This window comes from Schistocerca nitens, chromosome 6 (genome assembly GCF_023898315.1).
Source record: "Schistocerca nitens isolate TAMUIC-IGC-003100 chromosome 6, iqSchNite1.1, whole genome shotgun sequence".
NCBI classification, from domain to species: Eukaryota; Metazoa; Arthropoda; class Insecta; order Orthoptera; family Acrididae; genus Schistocerca; species Schistocerca nitens.
In genome coordinates, this window is record NC_064619.1 from 655,473,937 (window position 1) to 655,485,979 (window position 12,043).

At 45.8% G+C, this 12,043-nt stretch overlaps 1 protein-coding gene across 1 annotated transcript in view; it reads right to left on the reverse strand.

Moving 5' to 3' along the window:
• The window catches only part of LOC126263555 (breast cancer anti-estrogen resistance protein 3 homolog), a 1,210,178-nt gene that overhangs the window by 164,933 nt on the left and 1,033,202 nt on the right, over window positions 1–12,043 (reverse strand). The gene's annotated exons all lie outside the window — the stretch shown is intronic.

Sequence of the window (12,043 nt, forward strand, 5' to 3'; positions counted from 1 at the left end):
CAATGCCCAGGGGTATCAAGGCCGTTATTACGGCCAGAGGTGGTTGTTCTGGGTACTGATTTCTCAGGATCCATGCACCCTAACTGCGTGAAAATGTAATCACCTGTCAGTTCTAGTATAATATATTTGTGCAATGAATACCCGTTTATCATCTGCATTCTTCTTGGTGTAGCAATTTCAATGGCCAGTAGTGTATATATAATGACTTTTGAACACTATTAAGGTAAATACATTGTTTGTTCTCTATCAAAATCTTTATTTTGCGGACTATGCCTTCAGTAGTACTAATCTTTTATTTAGCTGGCAGTATTTGCGCTTGCTGTATGGCAGTAGTTCGAGTAACATATATGTAACGTCCCCTTCGAAAATTAAGAATGACAGTGCTAGAAAAAATCTTATGTTATTTGATTTTCAAAGAGCTGAGCAAAACTAAACGTACTGACTGTTTTCTCTTTACTTATTCTAATAATTTGTAAACTGGAACACAATATTTTAGCGCAACGCAATCTGACTTTCAATAATCCCTACAAAAGAATAGCCCTGACTAACAATAATATATACCCTTACCTCCCAAAAATCTTCTTTACTCGAACTACTGCCATACAGCGAGCGTCAACACTGCCAGCTGAATAAAATATTCTAACTACTGAAGGCACTAACTACTGATAGGTATAGTTACTCGAACTACTGCCATACAGCGAGTGTCAATACTGCCAGCTGAATAAAATATTCTAACTACTGAAGGCACTAACTACTGATAGGCATAGTTAGCAAATGAAAGATTTTGATAGAGAACAAACAATGTATTTACCTTAATAGTTCAAATGGCTCTGAGCACTATGGGACTTAACTTCTAAGATCATCACTCCCCTAGACTTAGAACTACTTAAACCTAACTAACCTAAGGACATCACATACATCCATGCCCGAGGCAGGATTCGAACCTGCGACCGTAGCGGTCGCGCGGTTCTAGACTGTAGCGCCTAGAACCGCTTGGCCACTACCTTAATAGTGTTCAAAAGTCATTATATATATGTATATTATTTGTGACATCCAATTAAACAAACTTTGTTTTTCTGACGGACATACGTCCAGATCGTCCGCTCATAGTAATCTCTCAAAACTCTGCCATCTCTGTCCCCACAATCACCACTGCTGGTGGCTCACATCCAGCTGCCCAACGCTACACAAGCGAATATTCCAACAGTGAGTCCAACCAGCCACAGACTGCACACAGCGCAGTCAGCGATTTTCATACAGAGCGCTACGTGGCGTCACCAACATAAAAACCTAAACAGTCTACTTACAAAGTGACTCCCCACAGTTTACATTTTCAGAAAAGCACTTGGATCGTATTTATGATTACAGGTATTAGAAATTTCTCTAGTTATTCCAGACGACAAGCTCTTTATCATTGCACGCAAATTCGAGTGACAGTCACATCGATCCTACTTCCTGTGATACATTTACACCAAATTTCGTCGTATTGTCCTAACGGGTACGTTCGTTGTACGCCCCACATTGATCTCTGCGCTTATTTCACGCGGTGTTACTTGTCAGTTACCACTGACATCGTCATGTGAGAGCGGTCGGCATCTGCGTTGTCCGCGGTGAGAGGTAATGTCTGAACTTTGGGATTCACGGCTCACTCTTGACACTGTGAATCTGGGAATGTCGAATTCCCTAACGATTTGCGAAATGGAATGTTCCAAGCGTTTAGCTCCAAGTACCATTCCGCTTTCAAAGTACGTTAATTCCCTCTGTGCGGCCATAATCACCTCGGAAGCCTTTTCACATGAATCATCTCATCTCCATCTACATCTACATCCACATCCATACTCCGCAAGCCACCTGACGGTGTGTGGCAGAGGGTACCTTGAGTATCTCTATCGGTTCTCCCTTCTATTCCAGTCTCGTATTGTTTGTGGAAAGAAGGATTGCCGGTATGCCTCTGTGTGGTCTCTAAGCTCTCTGATTTTATCCTCATGGTCTCTTCGCGAGATATACGTAGGATGGGTGTTGTGTGATGTCCTTAGGTTAGTTAGGTTTAAGTAGTTCTAAGTTCTAGAGGACTGATGATGGAAGATGGCTCTGAGCACTATGCGACTTAACTTCTGCGGTCATCAGTCGCCTAGAACTTAGAACTAATTAAACCTAACTAACCTAAGGAGATCACACACACCCATGCCCTAGGCAGGATTCGAACCTGCGACCGTAGCGGTCACGCGGTTCCATACAGGGGACTGATGACCATAGATGTTAAGTCCCATAGTGCTCAGAGCCATTTGAACCATTTTTTTATACGTAGGAGGGAGCAATAGACTGCTTGACTCCTCGGTGAAGGTATGTTCTCGAAACTTCAACAAAAGCCCGTAACGAGCTACTGAGCGTTTCTCCTGCAGAGTCTTCCACTGGAGTTTATCTATCATCTCCGTAACGCTTTCGCGATTACTAAATGATCCTGTAACGAAGCGGGCTGCTCTCCGTTCGATCTTCTCTATCTCTTCTATCAACCCTATCTGGTACGGATCCCACACTGCTGAGCAGTATTCAAGCAGTGGGCGAACAAGCGTATTGTAACTTACGTCCTTTGTTTTCGGACTGCGTTTCCTTAGGATTCTTCCAATGAATCTCAGTATGGCATCTGCTTAACCGACGACTAATTTTATATGATCATTCGATTTTAAATCACTCCTAATGCCTACTCGCAGATAAATTATGGAATTAACTGCTTCCAGTTGCTGACCTGCTATATTGTAGCTAAATGATACAGGAGCTTTCTTTCTATGTATTCGCAGCACATTACACTTGTCTACATTGAGATTCAATAGCCATTCCCTGCACCACGCGTCAATTCGCTGCAGATCCTCCTGCATTCCAGTACAATTTTCCATTGTTACAGCCTCTCGATATACCACAGCATCATCCGCAAAAAGCCTCAGTGAACTTCCGATGTCATCCACGAGGTCATTTATGTATATTGTGAATAGCAACGGTCCTATGACACTCCCCTGCGGCACACCTGAAATCACTCTTACTTCGGAAGACTTCTCTCCATTGAGAATGACATGCTGCGTTCCGTTATCTATGAACTCTTCAATCCAATCACACAATTGGTCCGACAGTCCACATGCTCTCACTTTGTTCATTAAACGACTGCGGGGAACTGTATCGAACGCCTTGCGGAAGTCAAGAAACACGGCATCTACCTGAGAACCAGTGTCTATGGCCCTCTGAGTCTCGTGGACGAATAGCGCGAGCTGGGTTTCACACGATCGTCTTTTTCGAAACCCATGCTGATTCCTACAGAGTAGATTTCTAGTCTCCAGAAAAGTCATTATACTCGAACATAATACGTGTTCCAAAATTCTACAACAGATCGACGTTAGAGATATAGGTCTATAGTTCTGCACATCTGTTCGACGTCCCTTCTTGAAAACGGGGATACCCTGCGCCCTTTTCCAATCCTTTGGAACGCTACGCTCTTCTAGAGACCTACGGTACACCGCTGCAAGAAGGGGGGCAAGTTCCTTCGCGTACTCTGTGGAAAATCGAACTGGTATCCCATTAGGTCCAGCGGCCTTTCCTCTTTTGAGCGATTTTAATTGTTTCTCTATCCCTCTGTCGTCTATTTCGATATCCACCATTTTGTCAGCTCATGAATCATGGACTACAAATTACAGTTCCGCCTACGTACTGCCCTTTTATGCGTTGTGCGCCCGACACTACCGTGACTGCATACGAGAGTATCGCCATCCCACGACTTTTATCGCCTCGGTGTACATCTACAGATGGTCTAATACGATTTAAGGTGTCGTTATGGGCGCGTCGAGACACGATACCTCCCTTTTGTCGTTCTCTCACGGCTCCACGTCGACACATATTGCTGCACTGATACCAGACAACTGAGAGGCACATACATACCGTATCATCGCCACTACACGCGGCAGCGGTTCAAGGTCGCACAGCCGCCAGGTGATTCCAGTTTTGCACAACAGTCTCCGGTCCGAAGCGACCGGTGTACTCTTTAAACGGGGCGCCCACTACTCTCTAAGACAAAAAATAACGAAGCACCACGAAAGAGTTATACAAATCGGTCACAAATTGATAAACATTACAGTTATCGACGGAAAATGTAAAATTGTAAAATTTGCTGGTCGATGGATGAGTGCCGGCCGGTGTGGCCGTGCGGTTAAAGGCGCTTCAGTCTGGAACCGCGTGACCGCTAAGGTCGCAGGTTCGAATCCTGCCTCGGGCATGGATGTGTGTGGTGTCCTTAGGTTAGTTAGGTTTAAGTAGTTCTAAGTTCTAGGGGACTGATGACCACAGAAGTTAAGTCCCATAGTGCTCAGAGCCATTTGAACCATTTGATGGATGAGTGTCTCATGCTGCAGCGTCATTTCACCGTGTGCTTTGTGAGGTAACGGGCGAGTTGTGGCGCCCTGGAAATATTTTTATCTCAGGAGGAGGCAGTGGCCGCACAGGCCTTCGGCCAGCCGTGGCCCGGCAGCAAACACGTGGTGCCGAACGTTAGCCGGACGAGAGGGGTAGCCACAGCGCATGGTCTATCGAGCACACAGCTGGGAATTCCCTGGTGACGCTGTGCGCCGAGAGGGCCAAAGATGGCGGACTTGGTGAAACCTTAATGGCAGACATTTCACAGTTCGTATGGAAATTAATAGTAGCCAGATGAATCATGATACCTCAAAAAAAAGTACATTACCATTATTTGCACGACGATTCTGATGGTGTAATCAGATTTTCAGTATCTTTATTAGTTTAAAGTTCAGTATCTAACGGTAAATTATACAAGTAACACCGAGCAACGAATTTCCTAAATCTAAACGCTTCATCCGATTTCGTCGACTGACGTGTCTTTAGAAAGCAATTAGTGTAAACCTAAATTGGTATAAGTTACAGGCATGTACACTCCTGGAAATGGAAAAAAGAACACATTGACACCGGTGTGTCAGACCCACCATACTTGCTCCGGATACAGCAAGAGGGCTGTACAAGCAATGATCACACGCACGGCACAGCGGACACACCAGGAACCGCGGTGTTGGCCGTCGAATGGCGCTAGCTGCGCAGCATTTGTGCACCTCCGCCGTCAGTGTCAGCCAGTTTGCCGTGGCATACGGAGCTCCATCGCAGTCTTTAACACTGGTAGCATGCCGCGACAGCGTGGACGTGAACCGTATGTGCAGTTGACGGACTTTGAGCGAGGGCGTATAGTGGGCATGCGGGAGGCCGGGTGGACGTACCGCCGAATTGCTCAACACGTGGGGCGTGAGGTCTCCACAGTACATCGATGTTGTCGCCAGTGGTCGGCGGAAGGTGCACGTGCCCGTCGACCTGGGACCGGACCGCAGCGACGCACGGATGCACGCCAAGACCGTAGGATCCTACGCAGTGCCGTAGGGGACCGCACCGCCACTTCCCAGCAAATTAGGGACACTGTTGCTCCTGGGGTATCGGCGAGGACCATTCGCAACCGTCTCCATGAAGGTGGGCTTCGGTCCCGCACACCGTTAGGCCGTCTTCCGCTCACGCCCCAACATCGTGCAGCCCGCCTCCAGTGGTGTCGCGACAGGCATGAATGGAGGGACGAATGGAGACGTGTCATCTTCAGCGATGAGAGTCGCTTCTGCCTTGGTGTCAATGATGGTCGTATGCGTGTTTGGCGCCGTGCAGGTGAGCGCCACAATCAGGACTGCATACGACCGAGGCACACAGGGCCAACACCCGGCATCATGGTGTGGGGAGCGATCTCCTACACTGGCCGTACACCACTGGTGATGGTCGAGGGGACACTGAATAGTGTACGGTACATCCAAACCGTCATCGAACCCATCGTTCTACCATTCCCAGACCGGCAAGGGAACTTGCTGTTCCAACAGGACAATGCACGTCCGCATGTATCCCGTGCCACCCAACGTGCTCTAGAAGGTGTAAGTCAACTACCCTGGCCAGCAAGATCTCTGGATCTGTCCCCCATTGAGCATGTTTGGGACTGGATGAAGCGTCGTCTCACGCGGTCTGCACGTCCAGCACGAACGCTGGTCCAACTGAGGCGCCAGGTGGAAATGGCATGGCAAGCCGTTCCACAGGACTACATCCAGCATCTCTACGATCGTCTCCATGGGAGAATAGCAGCCTGCATTGCTGCGAAAGGTGGATATACACTGTACTAGTGCCGACATTGTGCATGCTCTGTTGCCTGTGTCTATGTGCCTGTGGTTCTGTCAGTGTGATCATGTGATGTATCTGACCCCAGGAATGTGTCAATAAAGTTTCCCCTTCCTGGGACAATGAATTCACGGTGTTCTTATTTCAATTTCCAGGAGTGTAACTTAAGTAGTACATGAGTTATTGGAGGTCAAAGCGGCCGACTACTATCGATCAGTGTCAGGGCATAAGTACTCCACAGTTACACGAAAAAACGGTAGCAGCATGCTTATGAATATATTTATTCATCTATGTCTTTGTTTATATCCGATGTATACTATTCATGAAGAAATTGGTCAATTATTTACTGTGTTTTAAGAAAGCACAGAGACATTAGGCTACTTGCCTACTTTTGTTTGCTATTCCTTTGATATATGTTTATTTAATTTGTTTATGTATCTAATAATGTGTGTTAGAGCGTGTTTATGTTCCAGCCGTAGGAATATTTATATAATTTCAAGTTATTTAAATATAAATCCAGTACTTCGAATTATGTTTGCGTGGGTCTGTTGGCATGAAGACATGGCGCGAGTGCTCTAGCCAATCACAGCGCTCGTGAATGGGGAGACTGGATGGAAGCGAGCTCGGGTGAAGAGTGCTGGGAGTACGGGACAGGACACGGGAAATGCTGGAGGCGGGGACGGCGGAAAGACTTGGAGAGAGTGGAGAGGTTTGCGCGTGGTCGCGGCAGATAGAAATACTTTGGAGTGTCGACTTGTGCACTTGTGAGATTTTCGTGGCTTCTACAGTGAAGACGTAGTGTGCGTTTAGAAGTGAATATCTCGCGAGCTGTGTTGCTGTTCATAACTAATTACGTGCTGTAGGAATCTATTGTTTCCCTGTTATTCAACTTATATTTTATTTAATTGCTGGACCATCGACACCAGTAAGTGTTTTGCAGAAATATACCGCATTCTCAAAAGGAGTTCTACTACCGATCATTTAAAGTCGTTAAGATAGTACCTGTGGATTTTATTTAATTGCAATCTCTCGTTTATAAACGTCTATGATACGTTCAAAATTCGCAATTGCCGAGTGATAGAAACTTCGACCATTCGGTTCATGTGTTTATTCTTATCGTATACTGTAGACTCAGCAGTATTTGGCCTATAATGCGGCAACTACGTATCCCAGCCCCTAGGCAACGAAACCAGCCAAAACTTTTAATATTTCAACTTTGAGTCAGAGGGTACGTAGTTGAGGGCCACATCATCATTCCATTTTATTGGTTGAAAGCCCGCAGGCTGCAAGGATAGTAAACAGTGGACACTTCGATACCAGGTCATAAAGTCTTTGCGAATTTCATTCTGTGACGTCAGCTGAACTGTAACTACGCCTCACAGACAGGCGAGTGAACAACAACATACATGTCAGCGTTTGAGAGAGGACGTGTAGTTGGGCTCACAGAAGCTGGCTGGAATAATTTGAGTAGGAGCGATGCCACATTTCGATGATGTTGACAGGAATGAGTGAACCACGGCCGAACACAACATCAAGAGAGAATCGGTGAACCTAGTGAGGACAGAACGCATGGACAGAGCTATCATCAGAGACGCATTCAGAGCCCCGGATCCATCATTATCACCGATCCGACGTGCAACTGAAGCTTCAGTGACTATAAGGACCATTAATAGGCGTCTAACAGAAAGGGCGATGGTCTTACGGTGCCCCTTCAGCAGACTACCATTGATCTGTACACAAATAAGCTCCTAGGCAGTGGTGTCGTACACATTTGGTCTTGAATCGCATTGACTGAACTAGAATTTTCTTCGGAGATGAGTCCCGCTTCGAACTGAGCCATGACGACCAGCGAAGAGGTGTCTGGATACGCCACAGACTGTGGTGGAATACCAATCTGACTGTCAGCCGGCATACGGTCAGACAAACACGAGTGATGGTCTGGGGTGCCATTTCATTTCATAGCAGGACTCCTTTCGTTGTCACCACCGGCACGTCGACGATATTGTTGTATCCTGGACATATATTTCAGCAAGATAGTGACCGTCCGTGCACTGCAAGAGCTTCTACTGTTTATACTTATAAGGATATGGTGTCTGTTCTTTCGGATATGTCCGAAAGATCAGACATCATATCCATATAAGTATATAGTTGTGGCAATACAGGCCATGATCTTTTTCTTCTGTGCGGATGCACACATATTCCCCGAACTCTTACGGGACTGATAAGAATGTCTTCCACGAGTAGTGAGTGTGTTGGGGTGGGACGCTACGAATGTAGTGTGTGGACATACAAGGTGAGAATGTGGGTCTCGCGGGAGGCGTGCGCGAGAGAGTCCCTGCAGTCGCGCTGTGCTCTGTGCCCTCGGTGACTCAGATGGATAGAGCGTCTGCCATGTAAGCAGGAGATCCCGGGTTCGAGTCCCGGTCAGGGCACATATTTTCACCCGTCCTCATTGATATATATATCAACGTCCGTTAGCAACTGGAAGTATTAATATAATTCTAATTCCTTCTACCGTTTGTCTTCATCCTTGGCAAGCGAGATCGCTGGATCTCCCCCAAATTGACAACTTTTGGAGCATTAGAGGCATGGCCTTCCAACCATCTCGGGACTCAAAGTTCTTTTAGAGTATCAATGGCCTGACTAAATTTTCCGGCCTTCAATGGAAACGTTTTAGGGTACATTTTCATACAGCAGAGCTTTCCAGAAAGGAAGGATTCATTTTCATAAGAGGCAGGCAAAGAAAAATTTGGGAAAGCTAATAAATTTCCAAGAAAGGATTGTAATTAATGCGTAGAGGACTTTGTATTCATTTCGTTTCAATTTTTACTTTCATTCGGCGGCCAGCTCTTTCATTTGGTACCCCCTATACATGGCGTAACGGAAGGCGCAGAAAATATCGTAGATGATAAGAGTTTTAACCGAAGACCAGTATCAGTTGCAAAGCGATTTAGAAAAGATTGGTGTATGGTATGGCAGGTGACAGTTGACGCTAAATAACGAAAAGTGTGAAGTGATCCACATGAGTTCCAAAAGAAATCCGTTGGAATTCGATTACTCGATAAATAGTACAATTCTCAAGGCTGACAATTCAACTGAGTACCTGGGTGTTAAAATTACGAACAACTTCAGTTGGAAAGACCACATAGATAATATTGTGGGGAAGGCGAGCCAAAGGTTGCGTTTCATTGGCAGGACACTTAGAAGATGCAACAAGTCCACTAAAGAGACAGCTTACACTACACTCGTTCGTCCTCTGTTAGAATATTGCTGCGCGGTGTGGGATCCTCACCAGGTGGGATTGACGGAGGACATCGAAAGGGTGCAAAAAAGGGCAGGTCGTTTTGTATTATCACGTAATAGGGGAGAGAGTGTGGCAGATATGATACGCGAGTTGGGATGGAAGTCATTAAAGCAAAGACGTTTTATGTCGCGGCGAGATCTATTTACGAAATTTAAGTCACCAACTTTCTCTTCCGAATGCGGAAATATTTTGTTGAGCCCGTCCTACATAGGTAGGAATGATCATCAAAATAAAATAAGAGAAATTAGAGCTCGAACAGAAAGGTTTAGGTGTTCGTTTTCCCCGCGCGCTGTTCGGGAGTGGAATGGTAGAGAGATAGTATGATTGTGGTTCGATGAACCCTCTTCCAAGCACTTAAATGTGAATTGCAGAGTAATCATGTAGATGTAGATGTCGGACCGGGACTCGAACACCGAACTTTCAATTTCGCGGACATCGCTCTTATCGAAGGAACGGCATGAATCGCAACCCGACCCACATGTTTCATCCTGGGGGAGCTGCACAGCTCAGTCAGGAAAAGCAATGCCCACGAAAATCTGGATTTCGAGTCCGAGTTCCGGAATGGCACAAGTTTTAATATGACAGGAAGCTCCAAAACAGCATCGAGTCCGCTGCAGAGCGAAGCTCATTTCGGATACAACCGTCATATTGCCACTGAGCCATTTCTCCGAGCTATTCTTTCTTCCCGCAACGCTACTACAGTTAGGTACACTGGAGAGCTACTCAGAGCACAAAAAATAGGAGGCAGATACTGGTGGAGAGAAGCTGTGCAAAGAGGGGGTTTGGGGGTGGGTGGGTTGGTGGGTGTACAGTCAGCTAGATACAATAGGACTGTGCATTGTGTACTTCTATTGTTCTGGGATACTCCAGAAATTCTGCAAGAGATCAGACAAAACTAGCAGTCAGAACGAGAAATTTGCCAGCAACGTACAGTCCAAGAGATAATTTATCACCACAACAAATCTTCAATAAACGATGAAACAGATTAGGTATTTTTCATTTCAGTGAACTAGCTACATAAGTGTTCGACCAACAAGCAAAGTGAGGTTAACCTGAAAGACACTGGTTGAAACAGACAACGCAAAGACCCAACTTGTTACAAAACAAAAAGTAAAGGGAAGGACTATTTTGCGTGTTTTGACTGGCAGTGTGGTCATATTCTACCACGATAGTGAACAGCATAGAAAATGGCATTTTTCGTTTTTGTTTTGTTATCTTTCCATAATAAGTTTACCTAACTATAAGTTTAACATAGTTATTACGTCACTTTGCAGTCATAGAAAAGAAACATAAAGAATGTAGGAGTGTCCGTTGGGAGGCGTGTGACAACATTTTAAGTGGATCGAACACGGCGAAATGGGACTCAAAGTAAACCCTCCATCTGCCAACTTCGAATTTACGAAAGTTTAAGCAGTTGGTGTATACAACAAATTCCGCTTCAGAGACAGACTTACACACAGAAGCGACGGTTACGATCTCACGATACTGACTTTGTGCTTCCATTGGTTCAAATGGTTCAAATGGCTCTGAGCACTATGCGACTTAACTTCTGAGGTCATCAGTCGCCTAGAACTTAGAACTAATTAAACCTAGCTAACCTAAGGACATCACGCAGATCCATGCCCGAGGCAGGATTCGAACCTGCGAGCGTAGCGGTCGTTCGGCTCCAGACTTCAGCGCCTAGAACCGCATGGCCACTCCGGCCGGCTGCTTCCATTGTCTGGTATAATTACCGAGTGAAGTGACGCAGTGGCTAGCACACTGGACTCGCATTCGGGAGGACGACGGTTCAGTGCCGCGTCCGGCCATCCTGATTTAGGCTTTCCGTGATTTCCCTAAATCGCTCCAGGCCAATGCCGGGATGGTTCCTTTGAAAGGGCACGACCGACTTCCTTCCCCGTCCTTCCCTAATCCGATGAGACCGATGACCTCGCTCTCTGGTCTCCTTCCCCAAAAGATCCAACCAATCTGTCATAATTTACATGCTTGTATGTTTGAAGTTTGTTATTTCTTACTTACAATATTCAGTGCGAAATTTAATAATAATGTTTTTCACCACGCCATGTTTTACAACAAAACAAACCGTTACTTGATTTCTACCTTATGCTAAATCCTTTGTGCATAACACGTACCATAAAATTTATTTTTTAACTAGCGGAGAAACCCAGCGTTATCTAGATATTTATTTGTACCTGTGCGTCCACGCACAGAGCACGCAGAGTCTGGCCTTCGGCTTAATGATTATGATGGCGTGTCTCCTCAACTACGAATCGTACGGTGATATAATTTTGCTGGTACATTGGGGGAGACACTGTGATGACAAAAGCCACACGATAGCGATATACACATATACAGATGGCGGTAGTGTCGCGTACACACGCTACAAAAGGCAGAGCACTGGCGCAGCTGTTATTTGTACTCAGGTGATTCGTGTGAAAAGGTTTCCGACGTGATTATGGCATCACGACGGGATTAACAGACTCTGAGTGCAGAATGGTATTTCGAGCTACACGCATACGACATTCCATTTCGGGCTGACGGCCTTCTCTT